The following is a 26,512-nucleotide window of genomic DNA, read 5'->3' on the forward strand; positions in this document are numbered from 1 at the left end:
GTATTTTTATCTCTGGTTTCCACTCTTGTTTTCTTTTCTTTTTTTTTCTTTTTTTGGTTTCCACTCTTTTGAAACATAGAGTTTTAGAAAGTATGCTTCTTCTAATATTTCATTGAAAAATAATGACATTAAATGATATAAAATGATTTAAATTACATTTATAGACATGAAATTTTACAATAAAAGTTGTTGATACAACAATGATGTCTTCATTGTTTGTAACTCATAACATAGTATGTATCTTTCATTTATGCCGAAGCATTTAAAGTGTTTACTCTATGCAAATCATTGTACTAGACTCAGTGAGGATACAAAACTGCCTTCCAGAAACTTACAGTCCATGGAGGAAGTCCTGACATCTATACAAATTGGTATCAAGCCAAATACACCTTAATAATTATTATTGAAAGAACCTATAAAGCGTACAAAGAGTAACTACAATAGTAACAATTTTATAAAGAGAAACTATAGCTTTAAATCACTTAATTATGCCTAAGTATTTTTAAGCAGTTGTTAAGCTGAGGGTGTTTGGATGTTTGTAGATGCTGATGAAAAACAAATGATAGAGGCAGGAAAAGAGTGTGTCTGTAGGACAGTTTGTTGGGAAACATCGTCAAAGGATTAAATGAGAATATATATTAAAGAGTTTAGTAAAGAGATTCATTTTGCTTGTTCTACTATTGTATACTAGCACACTAACAAATGCAGATGTAAGTAGTGCACAACATATAACCAATCCACTGAGCAACTCCTATTTTATACCTTACAATTAACAGCTTAATGTAGTTTACTACAGGTTTTCACAAGTGATTCAAACCTCTCACCTTGGCACAGTAAAGTAGACTGGCATATAAAATAAAATACATAACTACTCATTTCTTCTATGGTGTCTTATGGCCCTGTGTCCATTATATATATATATATATATATATATATATATACACACACACATATATACATATACGTATACGTGTACATGTATATATATATACGTGTATGTACGTGTATATATATACACGTATATATATATACACGTGTATATATACACGTATACGTGTGTATATATATATATATATATATATATGTATACGTATGTGTGTGTGTGTGTGTGTGTGTGTGTGTGTGTATGGTGACAGTCTCTAAAAACTGTTAAATGTCAATGTGTCCTCCCAAGAAGGAAAAATAAATTCCATTTTTGGAGCCAAAAAATATGTAGTCTTGGAAAGACTTTACATAAATGGCCATGTGTATAACCTGCACAAAATGAAGCTATTTTAAATTTACAGACTACAAGCAACTGAACCCAAATGCCTATTCTCTTTTCTACACTTCAGCTAATATTGCAGAAGTAATGACAGTTTTCAGAGTTGCTATTATCAATTCTGTATAGTGTAGCAGGATACCTTAAGTTACAACAAAATCTTAGGAAATAAACTGAATAAAATCTGTTATAGAAATACCCTACTTTTTACCAACTCCCGCCCTCCTCACCCCTTCAAAATCACAAGTAGTTCTCTCTGACAAACAACATAAGAATTGTGAAAACCCAATTTATGTAGCATATCTCTTGGTCCACTGTCTGGCCATTCTATCATGTTCTGCTCTGTTGGTCATATACTCAATGGCAACACTATGCACCAAAGGGTCAGCAGGATTACAGTCTGTTAAGAAGGGAGAAGATAGAAAGGGGAACTTTAGAAAAGGTTAGTGCTGCACTCCAATTATCTTCTTAATATGTCCAAGCAAATAAGTCCTTGACTGTTAATATTACAGTGAGAGATTATCGTCCAAAATGTAACCTTTGGAGGTTGAAAGGGGTATTCTGGTATAAAAGTGGTATAAAGGAGGAGTATACCGCCCTCAAATACAGATCCTGGAGGCCCCAGCATGGTGGATCTCCATTCATAGATGTCACCAACTTTGGGACCAACACTACAGTTAGGTGGAGAATCTAAAGTGATGTTTGCCAGTTCCTTCTGAATCCTCTTTGCGTTAGTATTGAGGAGTTTAGAATTCTTGCTCACACTAATTTTACTCTCCTTCATCTTGGGGGCGTTTGTTTCTTTCTTGGTTTCTGGTTGGAGGACAAAGATGAGGAGGAGCTAGCGCTGTCCTTCCGAACGTCATCCAGCGAAGTGAACCCCACACCCCACCCAAGAAAAAGCCCATCTCTTTGTGTCTGACTCCTTTGTGCCACTGCCCTGGTGGGATGCTCCTGCTCCTTGGGCTGGGTTTGGCCTGTCCTTCTGTTGGTGGGAGAGGAGCAGAAGTCAAACTGAGTGATGTTTGAGTAAATATCACTGCATAATATTAAAGTAAGAAAATACTAGTTTAAATTGCATGAGAGATAGTAAGGGGCTATCGCTAAATGAGTGAGTTTTGACTGTGGTTTGAGGATCAGGAAATCTATACAATAAATATTTTATTTAATAAATCAAATGCTAAAAATACAAAAATACTTACTATGAAAATTATTGAATTTTTTGCTAAGTTCCACAACTGCAAGTCTTTTGATAAAAAAATTATACGTTAGGAAAAAATATATTTTAAGACATGGAAACCAGTAAATTATAAGTAAAATTATAATGTAATTTATAAACAAAATGTAAATTTCCAATAAAAATTATGCCAATTCTAAGTACAATCTTGAGATTTTCTTGTAAGAAGAAATGTCTCAAAATGATAGTCATAAAAGATAAATATCTTCCAGTAAAGCTTTTTATTCAAGTTTTTTGAAAATGGTGGATGTATATAATTAGCTAAATTGATTTTATCACACTGGCTACTTCCATTGATAATACTGAAATTGTTTACAATTATTTATGAATTGTAACTAACTATTATCAACTATAGGAAGAACTATAGACCCTAAAGTCTTTAGCACTTTAGTCCCTTTAGTCATTTATCACTGCATTATTTTTTGGACAAGTTCAGTGATGAATCTAGACTCACAGAAATGACAAACTGAGAATAAAAAAGACATCACCTAATTTCCCACATCTCAGAAAATCCCTAAAGAGCATCAGTAAAATTGAGTGTTTTCTAAGCATTGTCACCAAATGTAGAATTTAGGAAGATGGAACTGAGAACTGACAGTCAATTAGAAGCTCAAGGACACTATGAAATGATACATCTGCTGATTATAGGGGGGACTTAACAATAAGGTGGAGTGAGTGATTGATATCAAAGTGTGATGGAATGACAACTGTTAAATATTATCAAAGAAAGTGTCTCTTTTCAAAGAAGACTACACTGAAAAAAAAACAGGCTTTAATTTTTGTCAGTACCTTTGGAAAAAAATACACTGGTAATTCTTTAAAGCATCGGGCTGTGTAGGACATGTATTAACTACATGATTGGGCAGAGAAGATAGAATTTGGTACATCCAATGATATCAGATCTATTTGCCCAAAGAAAATTTTACTCATAGTTTTTTTAAAGCATTATAAAAGCTTAAAATTGAGCTGAATATGGTGATGTCTCAAAAAAAAAAAAAAAAAAAGAGAGAGGGAGAGAGAGAATGAATATTATATTGGCCTATTTGAAGCCAGTAGAGGCTTTAGGGAAAAACAAAGTGCTGGTAATATTTTGACTATAATATCAGAGAAAACAATAGTAGTCTCAGATAAGTACAGGGCATGTTTTTGGATGAGTGATTGAAACGGACTTAAAAAAAATAATGAAAGAGGGGCTCATGGATGGCTCAGTCAGTTAAAAATCTGACTCTTAGTTTCTGCTCAGGTCATGATCTCTCAGGTCATGAGCTCAAGCTCACGTAGGGTTCTGCACTAACAGCTGCAGAACCTGCTTGGGATTCTCTCTCTTCCTCTCTCTCTATCCCTCCCCCACTCAGTCTCTATCTGTCTCTCTCAAAATAAATTAATATATTTTTAAAAAATGAGGGGCGCCTGGGTGGCTCAGTCGATTGTCTGACTTTGACTCAGGTCATGATCCCACAGTTCGTGAGTTCAAGCCCCACATCAGGCTTGTTGCTGTTGACGTGGAGCCCACTTCAGAGCTTCTCTTCCTCTCTCTTTCTCTCTCTCTCTGCCTCTACCCTGCTTACACTTTCTCTCTCAAAAATAAGCATTAAAAAAAAAAACACGATATAATCAATATTGCCTCAGTGATGGTGTTTACTCTCTAAGGTATCATATTTTTTTTATTTCTATCTAATATGTTCCATCTATAGTTACAGGTGATAATACATGAACTGTCACTTGAAGAAAAAGTGGGACAGTCAACATATGATAACATTGAATTTAGGGAATTCTAGGCAGAGGAAACAGCTTTTACAAAGACAAGGAGATATGGAATAAATGAGTATACTTGGAGTAGTTACAATATAGAATGAGAGAATCAGGGATCAAACTAAGGTTGAAATATAACCTAAGTAGTCTAGGAACTCATGATAGTGGATTTTGTTTTCATATATCAGATATAATACAATTTTCCTTAAATAGTATGAAGAAAAAATAAATTTTATGAGGTATTTAAATAATAATGATTTCAATACAGAAATATACTTCTAGAAGATTTGGATTGAAGAAACCCTGCAAATTAAAAGAGCAGTTAAAAAGAGATTATATCATCCATGTTACAGTTCAAGATATGCTAAGTGAACACTATTATACTATAAACAGGAAATAAGAATGCGTTTATGAGACATTTGGGGTGACTCACTATCCACTTGGTGTTATATTAAGGATAAAGAATTGTAATTAAAATAATTTTTCAAATGTGTATGACTTTTAAGTAATATGGCCGAAGAAAAAATATAAAATATAAAAATTTGGAAAAGGAACAATGATTTCAGTATTGATAAGGCTTAAGTTGCCAGTGGGATATCCAGTTGGAGATAATAAATAAATAAAATTTCATTGTCTCGTTAGTTTCGCCTTTCCCAGAAAATTCATGAGAAAAAAAGTTTTGATGGTCATTATTATATTTGTGTCTTTTGAAGTTTTTTTGTTTTAGTTAACTTTTGTTGTGTAACAAACTATTCTAAAACTTTGTGGCTTAAAGAAATTTAAGTAGTTATTTAGCTCATGTGTATTTGTAGGTTAGCAAAACATCTAGGTGGTTCTTACTGGATCATTCTTACTAGTCTCAGCTGGTCTTGCTTCATGTATTTCAGTCAGCTGGTAGATTGGCCATGGCTGGCTCTTTAAAAAAATGTCATTCAAAAATGATACCTTGGAAAACTTGGGCTACAGCCCAATGGTCTCACCCTTCAGCATGCTAGCTTAAGTTCATTTACATGGTTTTAGATTTTTAACAGAAGGAGTAGGAATGTACAAAGCCTAAGCCTAAGAAGAAGCATACTAACACTTCTACTGCATTTTGTCAAACAAGGCCAGCCAACATTCAGAAAGACATAAAGGGACTCCATTTCTTGGTGGTTGAAACTATTGGAAAGAGGGCAGGGAACAATATGGGAAAATATTGGATAAATGTTCATAGAAAAGTGCAAGTTCAGCAATCTTTAAAAAGAAAAGAAAAGGAACTTTTTACATCATGTAGAAGGTTAAAACAATGAAGGAGGTTGATTGAAAATAGAAAAGGTCAGATGTGTAGTGGGAAGACAAGAAGAGAGCTTTTTTTAAAAAATGCAAATAAAAATACTCTAGGTAATTTTGAAAATTCTTACTTTAATGTTTATTTTGTTTCCATTATCTATATGTCAGTGGTGAGAAAAGTAAAAATTTTGAAGAAAAATAGACATGACAAGTGAACACACTCTATGTACTGGAACTCATTCTTGTGCAATGCCATGCTTCATATTGTCTCCTTCTTTCTTTCTTTCCTTTTTTTTCTATTTTAGTATTGTGATAAACTACTTCATTAAATTCTTGGCAGTTGTCTCATGAAATATCAGTTTTATTTCTGATTCATAACCTTCTTATTATATCCCTTTTATCCATGACTTTAAAATGCCTAATTGAATAGATTTTATATTTCAGATAATTTTTAGGTTTACAGAAAAAAAAATGAGTGAAAATAGAGATTTCTAATATACCCTCTCTCCTTCTGTACACAGTTGCCTTTATTATTAATGTCTTGCATTAGTGTGATATACTTCTCACAGCTGATGAGCCAGTATTGATACCTTATTATGACTGAAGTCCACATTTTACATTAAGGTTAACTCCTTGTGTTGCATATTTATATATTTTTGACAGATGTGTAACATAAATCCACCATTACAGTGTCTTCGAGAACGTTTCCACGGCCCTACAAATCCACTGTCCTCCACTTAGTCATCCTTCTGTCTCTCCTTCTGAACTCCTGGTCAGCTACTGATCCTTTCATTGTCTCGTTAGTTCCGCCTTTCCCAGAAAATCATATAGTTGGAATTATAGAGTACATAACCTTTTCAAATTGGCCGCTTATACTTAGCAATATGCGTTTAAGGATCCTCCATATGTCTTTGTGACTTGATAGCTCATTTCTTTTTAGTGCTGAATAATATGGCATTGTCTGAATGCATCACAGCTTATTTATCTATTCACCTACTGAAACACCTATTTGGTTGCTTCCAAATATTGGGAATTATGAATAAAGCTGCTACAAACGCTCATGTGAAGGTTTTTGTTTGGACAGACGTTTTCTGTTCATTTGGGTAAATATCATGGCTGGATCATAAAGGTGGTGTGTTTAGTTTGAAAGAAACTGCCAGGCTGTCTTTCACAGTGGCTTGTACCATTTTTCATTTCCTCCAGCAATAGACGAGAGTTCTTGTTGCTCCGCACTCATAAGCATTTGGTGTTGTCAGTAGTTTGAACTCTAGCTATTCTAATAGCTGTGCTATAGCATCGGATTGTTAACATGCAATTCCTTAATGGCATTAAACATGTTGTTTACATCTTTTCAAATGCCTATTTGCCATGTGTATATCTCCTTTTTGTAAGACATCTCTTCGGATCTTTCGCCTATTTATTACCTAAGCTGTTTGATTTCTTATTGCTGAGTTTTAACAGTTTTGGAAATTTTGAATATAAATCCTTTGCCAATTGTGTTTTCTAAATGTTTCTCCTCTTATGTGTTTTATCTCTTCATTCTCCTACCAGAACCTTTCACAAGACAGAAAATTTTAACTATAATGAAATCCAATTTATTAATTTTGTGTTTCATGGGTTATGCTTTTAGTGTTTTATCTTAATTGTCACTGCCAAACCAAGAATGTCTACCTCGTTTTTCTTCTATGTTATATTCTAAGAGTTTTATATCTTTGTGTTTTATATTTCAGTCTATGATCCATTTTGAGTTAATTCTTGTGAAAGGTGTAAAGCCTGTGTTTCCATTCATTGTGTTGCATGTGGATGTTCCGTTGTTCCAAAGCCATTTCTTAAAAAGACTACTTTCTTTTTCCCCCACTGAATTATTTCCCTCCATTGTCAAATATCAGTCGGCTGTATTTGTGTAGGTGTATTTCTGGGCTCTCTATTCTGTTCCACTGATCATTTTTTCTGTATTGCACTAATACCACACTCTTGATTGCTGTAACTTGACAGGAGGTCTTGAAGTCAGGTAGTTTCAGTACTTCAGTGCTCTCACTTTGTTCTTCTTTAATATTGTGCTGGCTATTCTGGATCTTATGCCATTTTATATAAACATTAGACTCTGTTGGTATTCAGAAAATAACTTTCTAGAAGTTTGATTGGGATGGTATTGAATCTGTATATCAAACTGGGAAGAACTAACATCTTGAAGATATCTATTTTTTCTATTCATAAATGTGAATATTTTTAATTATTATCATTTGCATTTATTTACATCTTTGATTCTTTCATCAGAGTTTTATAGTTTTCTTCATACAGATCTTGTACATGGTTTTTATTAGATTTATATTTGTATTTCAGGTTTTTTATGTGTATGTAAATGGTATTGTGTTTTTAATTTTTTAATTCTAATTGTCCATTACTGGTATATAGGAAAGCAGTTGACTATTTTGTATTGACCTTGTATCCTTCTGCCTTTCTATAATGGCTTTATTTGTTCCAGAAGTTTTTGGTTGTTGTTGTTGATATTGATTCTTAATGATTTACTTAATAAGGTGTATTCCTTAATAATTAGGTCATTTCCAAAAGAAAAAATGATTTTTTAACCAATCTGTATACACTTGTATATTTTTCTTGCTCTATTGTACTAAGACTTCTATGATGTTGAATAGGAGTGCTCAAAGAGGAGAGGGTGGGGGGCATCCTTGTCTTGCAGCTGATCTTAGGGGAAAGAATCTAGATTCTCACTTTTATTTATATATTTTTTTCTTAACTTTTTTAATGTTTATTTTTGAGAGAGTGAGAGAGAGAGCATGAGCAGGGGAGGAGCAGAGAGAGAGGGAGACACAGAATCTGAAACAGGCTCCAGGCTCTGAGCTGTCAGCACAGAGCCCGATGCGGGGCTTGAACTCACGGACCGCGAGATCATGACCTGAGCCGAAGTCGGCCGCTTAACCAACTGAGCCACCCAGGCGCCCCTAGATTTCATTCTTTTTATGGTTGAGTAATATTCCATTGTGTGTGTGTGTGTGTGTGTGTGTGTGTGTGTGTGTGTGTATGTACCTTTTTCCACTCATTAGTTGGTAAACACATGGGCTCTTTCAATAATCTGGCTATTGTAGATAATGTTGCTATAAACTTCGAGGCGCATGTCGCCCTTTGAGTTAGTATTTCTGTATTCATAGACTAAATACCTAATAATACAGTTTCTGGATCATAGGGTAGTTCTATTTTTATCTTTTTGAGTATCCTCCTACTGTTTTCCAGAGTGTCTGCACCAGTTTGCATTCTCACCAACTGTGCAAAGAGGGTTCCCAGCACCTGTTGTTTATTGTGTTGATTTTAGCCATTCTGAAAGGTTTGAGATGATATGTCATTGTAGTGTTGATTTGTATTTTCCTGATGATCAGTGATGTTGAGCATCTTTTCATGTGTTTGTTGACTATCCATATATCTTCTTTGGAAAAATGTCTATTTATGTCTTCTGCTCATTTTTAATCAAGTTATTCAGTTTTTGGCTGTTGCATTTGATAAGTTATTTATACATTTTGTATACTATTCTTGATAATGTCCCAATAGATTATTTTTGCTTTGCTTTTCCTTGCCTCAGGAGCTGTATCTCGTAAGAAGTTGCTATAACCAAGGTCAAAGAGGTTACTGTCTGTGTTCTCCTGTAGGATTTTGATGGTTTCCTGACTCACATTTATGTCTTTCACGCATATTCAATTTTTTTGTGTGTGTATGGTGTAAGAAAGTGGTCCAGTTTCATCCCTTTGCATGCTGCCATTCAGTTTTTCCAACACCATTTGTTGAAGAGGCTGTCTTCTTCCCATTGGATGTTCTTCCTGTATTGTCAAAGATTAATTGACCATGTAGTTATGGATACATTTCTGGTTTTTCTATTCTGTTCTGTTGACCTATGTGTCTACTTTTGTGCCAGTACCATATTGTTCTGATCAGCACAGCTTTGTAATATACCTGAAATCTGGAATTGTGAAGCCTCCAGCTTTGCTTTGCTTTTTCCAGCCTGCTTTGGCTTTTTTGGGACTTTTATTATTCCATGTAAATTTTAGGACTGTTTATCCTAGCTCTGTGGAAAATGCTGTTGGCATTTTGATAGGACTTGCATTAAATGTGTAGATTGCTTTGGGCAGTATAGGCATTTTAACAGTGTTTGCTCATCCAACCCATGAGCGTGGAATATCCATTTTTTTGTGTCTTCTTCAACTTCTGTCATCGAAGTTTTTATAGTTCTCAGAGTACAGGTCTTTCACCTCTTTGGTTAGGTTTATTCTAGGTATCTTATTGATTTTGGTGCAATTTTAAATTATATTCAAGTTGAAGAAGTTCCCTTCTTTCTTAGTTTGCTAAGTGTTTTTATCATAAAAGTGTGTTGGATGCTGTCAAAGTTTTTCTGACTCTTTTGATAAAATCATACAAAAATTTGTCTCTAGTCTGTTGATGTGATTTTGTTCACATTTTTTCATATGGTAAGAGCCCTTAAGATGAGCTCTATGCTCTTAACAAAATTTGAAGTGTACTATCCAGAATTGTAGCTATAGACACTATGTTGTAACATAGGTGTCCATAACTTGTTCATATTATATATAATAGTATAAAATGTTATTCTACATTCCTTTACAGACTGATTGAATAATGAGCACTAAGAAATTAGAGAGATTAAGAAATTTAAGGGATCTAACTTAGGGGCAATTATAGCTTTGTCCCTAAGCTGCAGTGATTATTATGAAGAAAAGGTGATATAGAATGTTTTGGGACCTATTTTGGAGTTAGTATTGGCAGGGATTACTGATTAATTTTATATGGATTTTAAGGGAAAAGGGAAAAAAAGAAGGATTTTTATAAATATTTTTGTCTGAAAAAAGTAAAGGTTTTTGTCTGAGCAATCAATGCCATCATGTGAAATGGAGATTTGACAAGGAGTAATTTTGGAGAAAAGAGTGTAATTAATAGACCTGTTTATGGCATATATTGCCATTTATAGCCATGAGACACCGAAGGAGTGAGTGAAGGTAGAAATGGTAATAGCATCTAGCATTGATTCTTAGATCTTATCTCATCTGGACAGTAAATAGAAGAGTGAGAGCAAGAAAAGGAGATTGGAAGAAGCAAGAAAATTATGATTGGAGAGAAGTCATGAGGAAAATAAAAATTCTTCAAGGAATTGAGTTTAGTTATTTATGTTAAATATTATTAGAAATTTGAGTTTCATACATTAAGTTTTATTATATTATGAAAAAAGTGGCATATTATGTTTGTATTTTTCCTTGTATTATCCTCACTGCTACCCCAGTAATAACAATAAAACATGAGCACTGAATATGTTGGATGAATAATAAAATACATAATAAACAATAATAATAATAATAATAACATATTGGCATTGCATATTGTTTTGGACTGAATTGTATCCCATCAAAAATTCATATGTATAGAAGCTCTAAACCCCAGTACCTCAGAATGCAACCATATTTGCAGACGAGGTCTTTAAAGAGGTCATTAAGTTAAAATAAAGCCATTAGAGCATTTCTAGAATCCAATACAACTGGTGTTCTTGTAAGAAGGTGAGACACCAGGACTGTATGTACACAGAGGATTGTCCATGTGAAAAGGCAGCAAGGGGGCAGCCACCTACAAGCCTAGGAGAGAGGATTCAGAAGAAACCAAATTTTCTTGCATGTTGATCTTAGATTTCCAGGCTCCAGAAATGTGAGAACATAGATTTCTGTGATTTAAGCTTGAGAGTCTATTGCATTTTGCCGTGGCAGCTCTATTAAACTGACACACGTAGATTTATTGACTTTAATGTAAATATCTCTATAATTATTTATTAATTATATTATTTCTGTCGCTAAGTAGTTGTGGCAAGTTAAACCATTAACCTCTCTGGGGCACAGTATAATAAAGAGCTTAGAAGTTACAGAAGTGTACAGGGTCATATGACTGAGTTTTACAGAGAGCAAAGAAAGTAACGTTAAAAATTCCTAAGTCATGTGCAAAGTCCTTGATAATTAAGGACCTGGTCATCAAAATTGTGAAAAGGAGAAAATCAATAAGAATGATGGTATCATAAGTTCTTCAAAGGAGATTCAGTATCAATAGGGTAAATGAAAGAGGCCCTTGAGAAGTTTATTATACTTTCAAAGATTTGGGGTAAAATTAAATGTTTTATGGTCAGACTCTGAAAATTCAATTTGAAATGAAGGAAGATATATCTTACTGGTGTTAGGAAACTTCCATTAAATTAACAGTTGATTTACCATTTGTTCATTTTAATAATTAGCATACTTTATTATAACTTACAATGCATTATACATAAAGTAAAATAGTTGTTTATATAGTTTTTATTTTTCTAGATAAATCTCCATTGACATTTGCATTATAAAATATGTATTTGTTTTATGAACAAACTCATCCCAAATCACCTTTTCAAAGTTATAATTAGATTACATAACAAAATGTCCTCTACATCTGTTAATCTCCCTTACTTAAGCTTCTCTCAAGATATATGCAAAATATTTTTTCCATGCAATAGCTGGAAATGCAGATCGATTTAGAATATTACCAAAAGAAATTGATAAGAAAATTATTATCTTAACTAATTATTATAATTTCATGTATGTGTTTAAGATGCTCATATCGGGTTTGTAAACTCTTTAAATAATATCTATTTTATTATAATGAATATTATTATGCCAACTATTTTGAAAATCATAGAGACTAGTTTGATATAGTACTAGAAAACCATTTGTTATATTTCTTATTACTATATTGGATACTATTTTCAGGTAAGTATTTTATGAAGTTTTTGTGTATTACATAGTGTGATCCACACTATGCCAATTTACATAGTCTAATTAATTATTTTCCTGTTTACAAATACATGAGAGCTGATTTCTCTCTGCATTATAAGTAAACTGCTCTAAAGAAAATAAATAACACAAATTTCATATAAATCAACTAAATTTAAATTATATTTTTAAAATATGTCAAGATAAAAGAATCAAGCTACCAAATATAGAACTTCTAAAAATCTGAAAGAGATACTTTTCCTTCTCTTATAATTACTTTTATCATCCATGCCATTTTTTCTTAATTAAAGAAATGTTTTATGTTTCTATTTTGAGAGAAAGAGAGCTCAAGCAGGAGAGGGCAGAGAAAGTGAGAGAAAATACCAAGCAGGCTCCACACTGTCAGTGCAGAGCCCAACACTGGGCTTGAACCTAGCAACTATGAAATCATGTCTGAGCTGAAATCAAGAGTCGACGCCCAAGTGATTGAACCACCCAAGTGCCCCCATCCATGTCATTTTTAATGAAACTAAAAAATATAGATTCCAAGAGACATCATTATTTTCTGTAGCATGTAGAAAAAAATATTATAAAAAGCACCCAATGAAATTGTGACATATCTCCAATTATAAAAAGTGTTTTTGTTTTGTAAATATTAAAATGTGAGCGACTCTCAAACTCAATAAGTGTGTTATAATTTTATTCTGTTTGGTATAATAACAAATAATAATATTAGAAGATATATATCCAGAACTTTAGATAAATATTTACTTAATTTCTCCAAGGGTATGCTATAATAATGTTCATGAAGTGATATAAACATCTGGACATTTACAAAAAATGAAAATTATTTTAAAATCATTTGGATTTGGATAATATTCTGGTATCTGCTTGTTAACAGTCTTCATCTCTCATGGATAAATTTTGTATTTAATATATGTTCGTATTTCATTTAGGGCTTAAAGAACGTAGAATTAGCTGCTGAATAGTAATTACCTGCATTTAGCATATACACAAATGGAAAACTTAATATCCTCAGCCTGATGTTTGATTTGACTGGATTTAACACCTGATTTTTCCATTTCGTTATACTCTGTTGAGAAAATGACATCAACTCGTTTTTTCCTCTCCTACTCACTTCCAATTTAATGAAGTAAAATATTTTTCAAAAAAAAACAGAACATCCTTGAATAATGATACTTTTTTATTTTAATTACTATAGGCATGGAATCCCTTTGAAGTTGACAGCAAAAGATTGTATTTCTGATGTTCTTTTTAGTCTGGCAATTACTGTATTATTGAATAAATCTAGTTATACTGTTTGCTGAGAGAAAATGGAACTATAATGAGGAAATGGAACAAAAATAGTATTTGATCATCCATCTGCATGTCAGCAGGCACTCTCGTACTGAAGACCCTTCCTTAGCATCTATATTGCAGCTAATATCTATTATAGAGATGAAAATACACAAAAGTTTACACTTCAGTCAGTTATAGGAAAAAGATAAACAAGTGTTTGCTGCATACCAACTTGTTTTTACATTCCTTCCTAAATCTATCATTTAGTAAGGTGACCCAATTAATGTTCTTCAATTAACTGTCTAAATAAACACATTTTTTTTTTCCTCCTGGAGGGAGAGTGAAGAAAAACAAAGCAGATGAAATGGAAATTTTCCTTAGAGTTTTTTCCCCAAATTACAAGACTCCAAATGTATGAAAATCCCCTGAATTTATCCAATGGCTTAGAATTCTGCTGTACTAGGTTTAAATAACTTACTTTTATATATTTCCAGCTATCCATCAAAAAAATGTGCACCAAGAGAATTGTAATCACATTATTTGTTTCCTTTGGAGTCTTAGAGAATTCACTATTAACTGTTGGTATTCAGTTCCCTAGAAACAATTAGGCCTGCTATAGAATAATGCAGATAAATCAATAGATGATAGATAAATAGATGATAGATATAATAGAGATTATAGATAGATGATAGATAGACAAAATAACTAACTGTAATGGGTGAAATGACAAATTAGATTATGTTAAAATTAAGAAAGATAGATAGATGATAGATGATAGGCAGATAGATACATAGACACATATATACATAGATACATAGATGGACACAATTAAACATGGACACATAGATAGTGAAAGGAATCTATTCAAAGCACCCCCTCCACCCTCACCAATCAAGTTTACAGACAAAATTCACAGATATCTGCACTTGGCCCTAAGTCATTGCTTTTCTAGGTCACAGGGCCCTACATTCTCAAAAAATAGACCCCAACTACTGAACATATTTTCTAGCCTGACCACAGCCCCTATCCCAGATGGGCCGTGGACAGAGCCCTTTGAGACACCTGCCACCTCCTCCCCTACCCGACCAAGAATCCACCTGCTCCCCACACCTTCTATGGACACAGCAATGCTCTCACATCCTTAAAAAAGCTAAAAGAAAAACAAACAAAGAAACAAACAAAAACTTGGCTGGCTATCATCTCTCTTGAAGTCTGGCCTCTCTTCTCCCTTGGAAAGTGAATAAACTCTGTCCTGCTTGTCTTTCTCCTCTTCTTCTTCTTCTTCTTCTTCTTCTTCTTCTTCTTCTTTTAAATATGAAATTTATTGCCAAATTGGTTTCCTTACAACAGCCAGTGCACACCCCAACAGGTGCCCTCCTCAATGCCCATCACTTACCCACCCCTCCCTCCCACCCCCCATCAACCCTCAGTTTGTTCTCAGTTTTTTAGAGTCTCTTATGCTTTGGCTCTCTCCCTCTCTAACTTTTTTTTTTCCTTCCCCTCCCCTATGGTCTTCTGTTAAGTTTCTCAGGATCCACATAAGAGTGAAACCATATGGTTTCTGTCTTTCTCTGTATGGCTTATTTCACTTAGCATCACACTCTCCAGTTCTATCCATGTTGCTACAAAGGGTCATATTTCATTCTTTCTCATTGTCATGTAGTATTCCATTGTGTATATAAACCACAATGTCTTTATCCATTCATCAGTTGATGGACATTTAGGCTCTTTCCATTATTTGCCTATTGTTGCAAGTGCTGCTATAAACATTGGGGTACAAGTGCCCCTATGCATCAGCACTCCTGTATCCCTTGGGTAAATTCCTAGTAGTGCTATTGGTGGGTCATAGGGTAGGTCTATGTTTAATTTTTTGAGGAACCTCCACACTGTTTTCCAGAGTGGCTGCACCAGCTTGCACTCCCACCAGCAGTGCAAGAGGGTTCCCGTTTCTCCACATCCTCGCCAGCACCTATAGTGTCCTGATTTGTTCATTTTAGCCACTCTGACTGGCGTGAGTGTGGTTTTGATTTGTATTTCCCTGATGAGGAGTGACATTGAGCATCATTTCGTGTGCCTGTTGGCCATCTGGATGTCTTCTTTAGAGAAATGTCTATTCATGTTTTCTGCCCATTTATTCACTGGGTTATTTGTTTTTTGGGTGTGGAATTTGATGAGTTCTTTATAGATTTTGGATATTAGCCCTTTGTCTGATATGTCATTTGCAAATATCTTTTCCCATTCCGTTGGTTGCCTTTTAGTTTTGTTGATTGTTTCCTTTGCATCGCAGAAGCTTTTTATCTTGATGAGGTCCCAATAGTTCATTTTTGCTTTTAATTCCCTTGCCTTTGGAGATGTGTCAAGTAAGAAATTGCTGCGTCTGAGGTCAGAGAGGTTTTTTCCTGCTTTCTCCTCTAGGGTTTTGATGGTTCCCTGTCTCAATTTCAGGTCCTTTATCCTGTTGTTCTCTTCTTTGTGCAGTTTTTTGCCACTTGTGTCACCAGCCACCTTAAAAGACAAATAAGCAAGTACAAAAACCATCATTAAACTATCATAAAACTCTCATGAAATATTCAAGCAGTTAGCATAGATCCTAAGTCCACTCTATTAAACAGTGTATTGGAACAGGAAGTAAAAGGAGCTTAGAGTTTACCAGTCACCCTGAAGTAGGTAATGATCAAAGGCCATTCTTACCACATACCACAGCCAAATAATTATTTTTTTATTGTTTCTAAATAAGAAGTTTAAAACAAAGTGTTTAATATAAAAGTGTAAGATTTACCCATTTTTAACCATGTTTCTGCCTCATTCATTTTCATCAATGTATAATATTTTACTTCGTGAATAAATCTAATTTTGTTTCAATTTTTCTTAAAAAGTATAATATAAAAAGTGTTTAATATAAAAAATTCTATAACCTTCAGTTAAGTTGCTGACATAAATAAATACCTGTGAGAAAAACTGAAATGTGGCTTTAATGTTTAAAGGTTTTGGGGCGCCTGGGTGGCTCAGTCAGTTAAGTGTCCGACTTCAGATCGAGTTGTGATCTTGCAGTTTGTGAGTTCAGTTTGAGCCCCGTGTCCACCTCTGTGCTGACAGCTCAGAGCCTGGAGCCTGCTTTTGATTCTGTGACTCCCTCTCTCTCTGCCCCTCTCATGCTCATGCTCTGTCTCCCTCTGTCTCTCAATAATGAATAAACTTAAAAAAATTCTTTAAAGATCTTAAGAAAAGAATGTTAGCTACTAGGAAACGTTTTCCCAATAAATCTATCACTTGAGGAGAGCAAATCTTGATCTTAACTGCATAGCAGTTCCTAAAACTATGACAAAGAAACATTGACAGGAAATATATCTCAAGTGTGTAACAATTAGCACAACTTTTTCTCTTATAAAAATGGTATAAGATGTTTTTCTCCAGTTTCCTGGACAGGGATAAGTTCACTGGTTACTTATTTAAACACACATACACACATACACACAACACAAATGCCACCTTAATTTGCCATTTTACTATAATAGCTAGGTATATTTCTTTCCTACAAAAGGAAAAGTTTTGCTAACAATAATAAATACATGTATGCATAGTATTTTATGACATATATTATATACCATATCTATATATGTGTATATCTATATATAGATATATAGATATATAGATATATAGATATATAGATATATAGATATAGAATAGAATATATCTGGGGAAGCCACTAAACATAACAGATGGTCCAAGAATTTGCCTTAGACAAATTCTTCCTTAGACAGGAAAGATATTTCTTCAATTTTTGTAACAGTACAAATGGAGAAAAATTCTATGCAGATGGGTTAAATTATTAGTTGGAAAAAGGATATTTCATGGAGTTTCTCACAGGTTTTTGTCAGTTCATGATTCTTGCTGTCCAGTCCCATCTGATTCTTCATAGTCAGTTTCCGCAGGATGGATTTTGTGGGAGGTAGACAGCAGCATGTGCTACTTTGACATTAATAAAGTGTCACATTAATAAAAACATAGTGTTTTCCAAGCAAGTCCAGTTGTTCTGGAAGGCAATATTCAGTTTTATGATTAAGAATCACTGGGATATCTAAGTACATGTTTCTGTGTCCAAGTTTCTCATTTTTATAAAGACACAGTCACATTGGATTAGGGCACAAACTAACAATCACAACATATCTAAATTATAAGTATTGGAAACACCAAGCATATGCAAGAATGTGGAGTAACTAACTCGTATCTATCACTAGTGGTTATGTAAAATGCTACAACCTTTTCAGAAAAGATAAGGACATTTTTTATAAAGTTAAAAATACACTTACCACACCACAGATGATTATACTCCTGCTTATGTATTCAACTATAATGAAAACATATGTCCATGTAAAAGCTTGTATATACAGAATGTTCATGGAAAATCTGTTCATCATAGCCAAACCTGGACATGACACAATAAATTGTAAAGTGGACTAATCATATTTATGAACAGGACTGCTACTCAACATAAAAAGGATTGAGCTACTGGTATATACAATATGGATGATTTTTATTTCTTTCTTTGTGGAAAAAAATCTGTACACAAAACAACAATATCCTGCTGGCCTCAGCATGACCAGGTTGTGGTTGTTGAATGAGAAGTATCACAAGGGAGGGGTGCATAGGTGGTTCATTCGGTTAAGGATCAGAGTCCTGGTTTTGGCTCAGGTCATGATCTCATAGTTTCATAAGTTTGAGCCCCACATGGGTCTCTGCTCTGGTAGTGTGGAGCCTGCTCAGGATTCTCTCTCTCTCTCTCTCTCTCTCTCTCTCTCTCTCTCTCCCTGTCTGCCTCTAACTCTCCCCCACTCATGCTATGTCTGTCTCTCTCAAATAAATAAAACTTAAAAAGAACAAGAAAAATATCACAAGGGAAAACTTTGGAGTCTTGTAATATAGTATGTTTCAATAGGGATGTAGGCTATGTGGGTGAATTTGCTTTTCAAACCTAACAAATTCTATGAGTAGAATTTATGCTTCCCACTATATATGCATTTTTCTTAAAATAAAGAACTGTAAACAAAAATTATCCAGGCTAATGCAGGTTTTCTCCCCACTCTACTCAGTAGTTTAAGTAAAGGAGCATTAAAAGCAAAAACTGAAGTTAATTCAGAGTTAGAGTTTGTCAAAGAGAACAAGAGAAGGAAGTTGAAATTATTAGGAAGGGCATGATTAAAACAAAAGACTATAGGGGTTGACTGTAGAGGGGAGGAACTAAACATTGGAAGGAAATCAATAGGCAAATATAGAAGGGTCAAGTCTGGTAAGAGCAAAGATTTAGAGGGAGTAGGTGAGCAAAATGCTGGAATTATAGGAAGTTGTAGTCAGAGTTAAAGTTCAAACTTAAGATTTCATATGGTTCAAGTGTATAAGTTTGATAAGGTCCAGGATCTTGAGTAGGTCCCTGCACTGGACTGACATACCATGGTATATTAGTTTCCTCGGGCTGCTGAAAAACAAATATCCCAAACTGAGTGGCTGACAAGAGTAGAAATTTATTATCACTAGGTTTTGGAAGATAGAAGTTCTAAATCAAGGTATCAGCAGGGCCATGCTCCCCTGAAGGCACTAGGGATGGATTTCTATCAGGCCTTCTAGCCTCTGGTAGGCTTGGGTATCTTTAGCTTGGGGATGGTATTGTCTCTGCGTCTTCACATTGTCTTCCTTCTGTGCCTGTCTCTCTCTTCACTTGACATTCTCCCAAAGTACATGTTTCTGTGTCCAAGTTTCTCATTTTTATAAGGACACAGTCACATTGGATTAGGGCACAAACTAACAATTTCATCTTGTCTAGTTAACACTGCTGTGACTCTGTTTCCAAATAAGATCACATTCAGAAGTTTGAGAAGTTAGGATTTTAACATATAAATGGGGGTAGGCATGATTTGACATGAAACACAGGCTTAGGAAACTGGAATAGTAAAGGAAACCAGAATTTAGTGATGGATATTGAGACTGATGAAGTAGGGATAATAAGGTTAAACAACATGAGCTGGAGGGGAAAGTAGCAGTCTGGACATTGCCTGGGGGACACAGCAGATTGCCACTGAGAAGTCGATATGTGGATGGGAGAGTTATGCTTTTTGTGAGGGATGATCATTTTGACCTTCTGTGCAGGCTTGGAGACCTTATGTACAGGATATGAGAAGAATCAAATGGTTGTGAAGGTGGCAAAATGAGGAGGCTGAGTGGAACAAGGTCAGAGGGAGCAGCCCTGAAATGGGATACAGGTGTGAGTGCTCCTGGCAATGAGGCGGGGTTAGTCCCTCCCTCTGAACTGGACACCTCCTCAGTCATTGCCCTTACCACATTTACTTAAAATGATATTACATTTTATGTTCTTTGGCACTTAGGAGGAAAAAGACCAACTTCTTTTCCCTAAAGTGTTTTACAATAGCTATTTCCTCTGTTTAAAACATGATATTTGCATGGATGGGTCGTTAATATCATCCATTTTGTAGCTTAAATGTCACGAGCTGAGAGAAGCCTTCCCTACCTTTGACTCACAAATGGCTATATGGTAAATATCTATCACATCTTATCATATTGTAACTATTTGCATAGAAATCATCACTCTCTGACAAATTTCTAATTTATTTCACCTTTATCTATCTTTTACACCACATTGTAATGGAATGAGAGGGCAAAAAAAAAAAAAAACCAAACAAACCCTTAATTCTCTTGATTACTTCTGTTTTCCCATCAACAGAGCAGAGATTGGCACAAAGAAGGTCTTGAGAAATATTTTTTGAATGAAACATGATGTCTGTTTGGTTTATCATTATGTTCCTAGCACATAGCACAGAACTTGTTATATAGTAAGTGCTTCATAAATCATTCTGAATGCATTAATTAATAAATATATGAGTGACCAAATATATTAACCTGTCAACAATTACCAGAGATGACAATACATTGGGAGATATGATAAAATTTTGCAGCTGAAGGTTTTTAGAATGAATTACTTCCACCAAAATGCTGGGAGATGTAGCAAGTGTGGTGGGGTAGACAGCAGGCCCAAGAGATATTCAATCTTCATCCTCAGAACTAGTGAATATGTTATGCTCAAGTTCAGAAGGACTTTGTAAATGTGATTAAATTAAGTACCTTGCAATGGGAAGATTATTTCAAGGAAATATGTGGTGGGCCCAATGCGACCACAAAGGTTGTTATTAGAAGGAAAGCAGAGCAACGGGTGTTAGAGAGAACGTGATGTAGTGACAGAAGAGAGGGAAGCAAGTCAGGAAGGAATTTTGAAATTCCTCATTTCTCACTCAAGATGGATGAAGGGGCTGCAAACCAAAATTACAGGAAGCCTCTGATACGTGGAAAGCACAGGAAATAGACTCTCCCCCAATGTGTCCAGAAGGAATTCTGCCCAGGTGATCCCATTTTAAATTTACAAACTCCAGAACTGTAAGAGAATAAATGTGCGCCTTTTAAACCACTAAATTTGTCATAATCGGTTACAGTAGCAGTAGGAACCTAATAAACTTAATAGTGTTAAATTTGTTAAATTTATCATATAAATATTTACCACATATAATGTCATTCTTTAAGAATCACAATGAGGAGGATCCTGGGAAGATGGCGGCGTAGGAGGATGCTGGGCTCACCGCTGTCCTGCTGATCAGTTAGATTCCACCCACACCTGCCTAAATAACCCAGAAAACCGCCAGAAGACTAGCAGAACGGAGTCTCCAGAGCCAAGCGCAGACGAGAGGCCCACAGAAGAGGGTAAGAAGGGAGGAAAGGCGGTGCGCACTACACGGACTGGCAGGAGGGAGCCGGGGTGGAGAGGCAGCCCGCCGGCCAAGCAGAGCCCCCGAGTCTGGCTTGCAAAAGCAGAGGGGCCAGATGGAGTGTGTTCCCACAGCAAGCGGGACTTGACATCTGGAAGGTTATAAGCTAACAGCTCTGCTTGGAGAACGGGAGGGCTGGAGGACAATGGGAAGGAAAGTTGTTGAGCCCCGGATGGGAGCTCAGCTAGGCGGGGAACAAAGGCGCTTGCCAGCGCCATCTCCCTCGCCCATCCCTGGGCAAAATCCCAAAGGGAACCAGTTCCTGCCAGGGAACTTGTTTGCAACGCGCAAACACCCAACGCTGTGCTTCTGCAGATCCATCCCTCCGGCAGGTCTGACTCCCTCCTGGTGCCGCAGGGCCCCTCCGGAAGTGGATTTCCCAAGGAAAAGCGAGCTGAGCCTGTCCCTCCCACCCCTGTGCACCTTGCCCATCCACCCCAACTAATACCCCAGATAGCCAGCACCACAAGCTTGGCAGTGTGCAACTAGCCCAGACGGGCCACACCACCCCACAGTGAATCCCGCCCCTAGGACAGGGGAAGAGAAGGTACACACCAGTCTGACTGTGGCCCCACCGGTGGGCTGGGAGCAGACATCAGGTCTGACTGCAGCCCCGCCCACCAACTCCAGTTATACACCACAGCACAGGGGAAGTGCCCTGCAGGTCCTCACCACTCCAGGGACTATCCAACATGATGAAAGGGAAGAATTCCCCTCAGAAAAACGTCCAGGAAATAACAACAGCTAACGAACTGATCAAAAATGATTTAAACAATATAACAGAAAGTGAATTTAGAATAATAGTCATAAAATTAATTGCTGGGCTTGAAAACAGTATAAAGGACAGCAGAGAATCTCTTGCTACAGAGATCAAGGGACTAAGGAACAGCCAGGAGGAGCTAAAAAATGCTATCAACGAATTGCAAAATAAAATGGAGACAACTACGGCTCAGATTGAAGACGCAGAGGAGAGAATAGGTGAACTAGAAGATAAAATTATGGAAAAAGAAGCTGAGAAAAAGAGAGATAAAAACATCCAGGAGTATGAGGGGAAAATTAGAGAACTAAGTGTAGCACTAAAGAGAAATAATCTACGCATAATTGGTTTTCCAGAGGAGGAAGAGAGAGGGAAAGGTGCTGAAGGTGTACTTGAAGAAATAATAGCTGAGAACTTCCCGGATCTGGGGAAGGAAAAAGGCATTGAAATCCAAGAGGCACAGAGAACTCCCTTCAGCTGTAACTTGAATCGATCTTCTGCATGACATATCATAATGAAACTGGTAAAATACAAGGGTAAAGAGAAAATTCTGAAAGCAGCTAGAGATAAACATGCTCTAACATATAAAGGGAGACCTGTAAGACTTGTGACCAATCTCTACTGAAACTTGGCAGGCCAGAAAGGAATGGCAGGAGATATTCAATGTGATGAACAGAAAAAATATGCAGCCGAGAATCCTTTATCCAGCAAGTTTGTCATTTACAATAGAAGGAGAGATAAAGGCCTTCCCAAACAAACAAAAACTGAAGGAATTTGTCCCCACTAACCCAGCCCTACAAGAGATGCTAAGGGGGATCCTGTGAGACAAAGTACCAGAGACATCGCTACAAGCATGAAACCTACGGACATCACAATGACTCTAAACCCATATCTTTCTATAATAACACTGAATGTGAATGGACTAAATGCGCCAACCAAAAGACATAGGGTATCAGAATGGATAAAAAAACAAGACCCATCTATTTGCTGTCTACAAGAGAGTCATTTTAGACCTGAGGACACCTTCAGATTGAGATTGAGGGGATGGAGAACTATTTATCATGCTACTGGAAGTCAAAAGAAAGCTGGAGTAGCCATACTTATATCAGACAAACTAGACTTTAAATTAAGGCTGTAACAAGAGATGAAGAAGGGCATTATATAATAATTACAGGGTCTATCCATCAGGAAGTGCTAACAGTCATAAATGTCTATGTGCCGAATACAGGAGCCCCCAAATATATAAAACAATTACTCACAAACATAAGCAACCTTATTGATAAGAATGTGGTCATTGCAGGGGACTTTAACACTCCACTTACAGAAATGGATAGATCATCTAGACACACGGTCAATAAAGAAACAAGGACCCTGAAGGATACATTGGATCAGATGGACTTGACAGATATATTTAGAACTCTGCATCCCAAAGCAACAGAATATACTTTCTTCTCGAGTGCGCATGGAACATTCTCCAAGATAGATCACATACTGGGTCACAAAACAGCCCTTCATAAGTATACAAGAATTGAAATCATACCATGCATACTTTCAGACCACAATGCTATGAAGCTTGACATCAACCACAGGAAAAAGTCTGGAAAACCTCCAAAAGCATGGATGTTAAAGAACACCCTACTAAAGAATGAATGTGTGAACCAGGCAATTAGAGAAGAAATTAAAAAATATATGGAAACAAACGAAAATGAAAATACAACAATCCAAACGCTTTGGGATGTAACGAAGGCAGTCCGGAGAGGAAAGTACATTGCAATCCAGGCCTATCTCAAGAAACATGAAAAATCCCAAATACAAAATCTAACAGCACACCTAAAGGAAATAGAAGCAGAATAGCAAAGACACCCCAAACCCAGCAGAGGAAGAGAAATAATAAAGATCAGAGCAGAAATAAACAATATAGAATCTAAAAAAACTGTAGAGCAGATCAACGAAACCAAGAGTTGGTTTTTTTGAAAAAATAAACAAAATTGATAAACCTCTAGCCAGGCTTCTCCAAAAGAAAAGGGAGATGACCCAAATAGATAAAATCATGAATGAAAATGGAATTACTATAACCAATCCCTCAGAGATACAAGCAATTATCAGGGAATACTATGAAAAATTATATGCCAACAAACTGGACAACCTGGAAGAAATGGACAAATTCCATCCACACGCTTCCAAAACTCAATCAGGAGGAAATAGAAAGCTTGAACAGACCCATAACCAGCAAAGAAATTGAATCAGTCATCAAAAATCTCCCAACAAATAAGAGTCCAGGACCAGATGGCTTCCCTGAGGAGTTCTACCAGACGTTTAAAGCAGAGATAATACCTATCCTTCTCAAGCTATTCCAAGAAATAGAAAGGGAAGGAAAACTTCCAGACTCATTTTATGAAGCCAGTATTACTTTGATTCCTAAACCAGACAGAGACCCAGTAAAAAAAGAGAACTACAGGCCAATATCCCTGATGAATATGGATGCAAAAATTCTCAATAAGATACTAGCAAATCGAATTCAACAGCATATAAAAAGAATTATTCACCATGATCCGTGGGATTCATTCCTGGGATGCAGGGCTGGTTCAACATTCGCAAATCAATCAACGGGATACATCACATTAACAAAAAAAAAGAGAAGAACCATATGATCCTGTCAATCGATGCAGAAAAGGCCTTTGACAAAATCCAGCACCCTTTCTTAAAAACCCTTGAGAAAGTCGGGATAGAAGGAACATACTTAAAGATCATAAAAGCCATTTATGAAAAGCCCACAGCTAACATCATCCTCAACGGGGAAAAACTGAGAGCTTTTTCCCTGAGATCAGGAACACGACTGGGATGCCCACTCTCACCGCTGTTGTTTAACATAATGTTGGAAATTCTAGCATCAGCAATCAGACAACAAAAGGAAATCAAAGGCATCAAAATTGGCAAAGATGAAGTTAAGCTTTCACTTTTTGCAGATGACATGATATTATACATGGGAAAACCGATAGACTCCACCAGAAGTCTCCGAGAACTGATATATGAATTTAGCAAAGTTGCAGGGTACAAAATCAATGTACAGAAATCAGTTGCATTCTTATACACTAATAATGAAGCAACAGAAAGACAAATAAAGAAACTGATCCCATTCACAATTGCACCAAGAAGCATAAAATACCTAGGAATAAATCTAACCAAAAATGTAAAAGATCTGTATGCTGAAAACTATAGAAAGCTTATGAAGGTAATTGAAGAAGATATAAAGAAATGGAAAGACATTCCCTGCTCATGGATTGGAAGAATAAATATTGTCAAAATGTCAATACTACCCAAAGCTATCTACACATTCAATGCAATCCCAATCAAAATTGCACCAGCATTCTTCTCGAAGCTAGAACAAGCAATCCTAAAATTCATATGGAACCAAAAAGGCCCCGAATAGCCAAAGTAATTTTGAAGAAGACCAAAGCAGGAGGCATCACAATCCCAGACTTTAGCGTCTACTACAAAGTTGTAATCATCAAGACAGCATGGTATTGGCACAAAAACAGACACATAGACCAAAGGAATGGAATAGAAACCCCAGAACTAGACCCACAAACATATGGCCAACTAATCTTTGACAAAGCAGGAAAGAATATCCAATGGAAGAAAGACAGTCTCTTTAGCAAATGGTGCTGGGAGAACTGGACAGCAACATGCAGAAGGCTGAAACTAGACCACTTTCTCACACCATTCACAAAAATAAACTCAAAATGGATAAAGGACCTGAATGTGAGACAGGAAACCATCAAAACCCTAGAGGAGAAAGCAGGAAAAGACCTCTCTGACCTCAGCCACAGCAATTTCTTAATTGACACATCCCCAAAGACAAGGGAATTAAAAGCAAAAATGAACTACTGGGACCTTATGAAGATAAAAAGCTTCTGCACAGCAAAGGAAACAACCAACAAAACTAAAAGGCAACCAACGGAATGGGAAAAGATATTTGCAAATGACATATTGGACAAAGGGCTAGTATCCAAAATCTATAAAGAGCTCACCATACTCCACACCTGAAAAACAAATAACCCAGTGAATAAATGGGCAGAAAACATGAATAGACACTTCTCTAAAGAAGACATCCAGATGGCCAACAGGCACATGAAAAGATGCTCAACGTCGGTCCTCATCAGGGAAATGCAAATCAAAACCACACTCAGATATCACCTCATGCCAGTCAGAGTGGCCAAAATGAACAAATCAGGAGACTATAGATGCTGGCGAGGATGTGGAGAAACGGGAACCCTCTTGCACTGTTGGTAGGAATGCAAATTGGTGCAGCCACTC

At 36.0% G+C, this 26,512-nt stretch overlaps 1 pseudogene; it reads right to left on the minus strand.

The window, feature by feature from the left end:
* Nucleotides 1-1,551: 1,551 nt before the first annotated feature.
* On the minus strand, nt 1,552-6,762 carry LOC122218402 (annotated as a pseudogene).
* Nucleotides 6,763-26,512: the final 19,750 nt, after the last annotated feature.

The sequence above is a fragment of the Panthera leo genome, chromosome B1 (genome assembly GCF_018350215.1).
Source record: "Panthera leo isolate Ple1 chromosome B1, P.leo_Ple1_pat1.1, whole genome shotgun sequence".
In the NCBI taxonomy this organism is placed as follows: Eukaryota; Metazoa; Chordata; class Mammalia; order Carnivora; family Felidae; genus Panthera; species Panthera leo.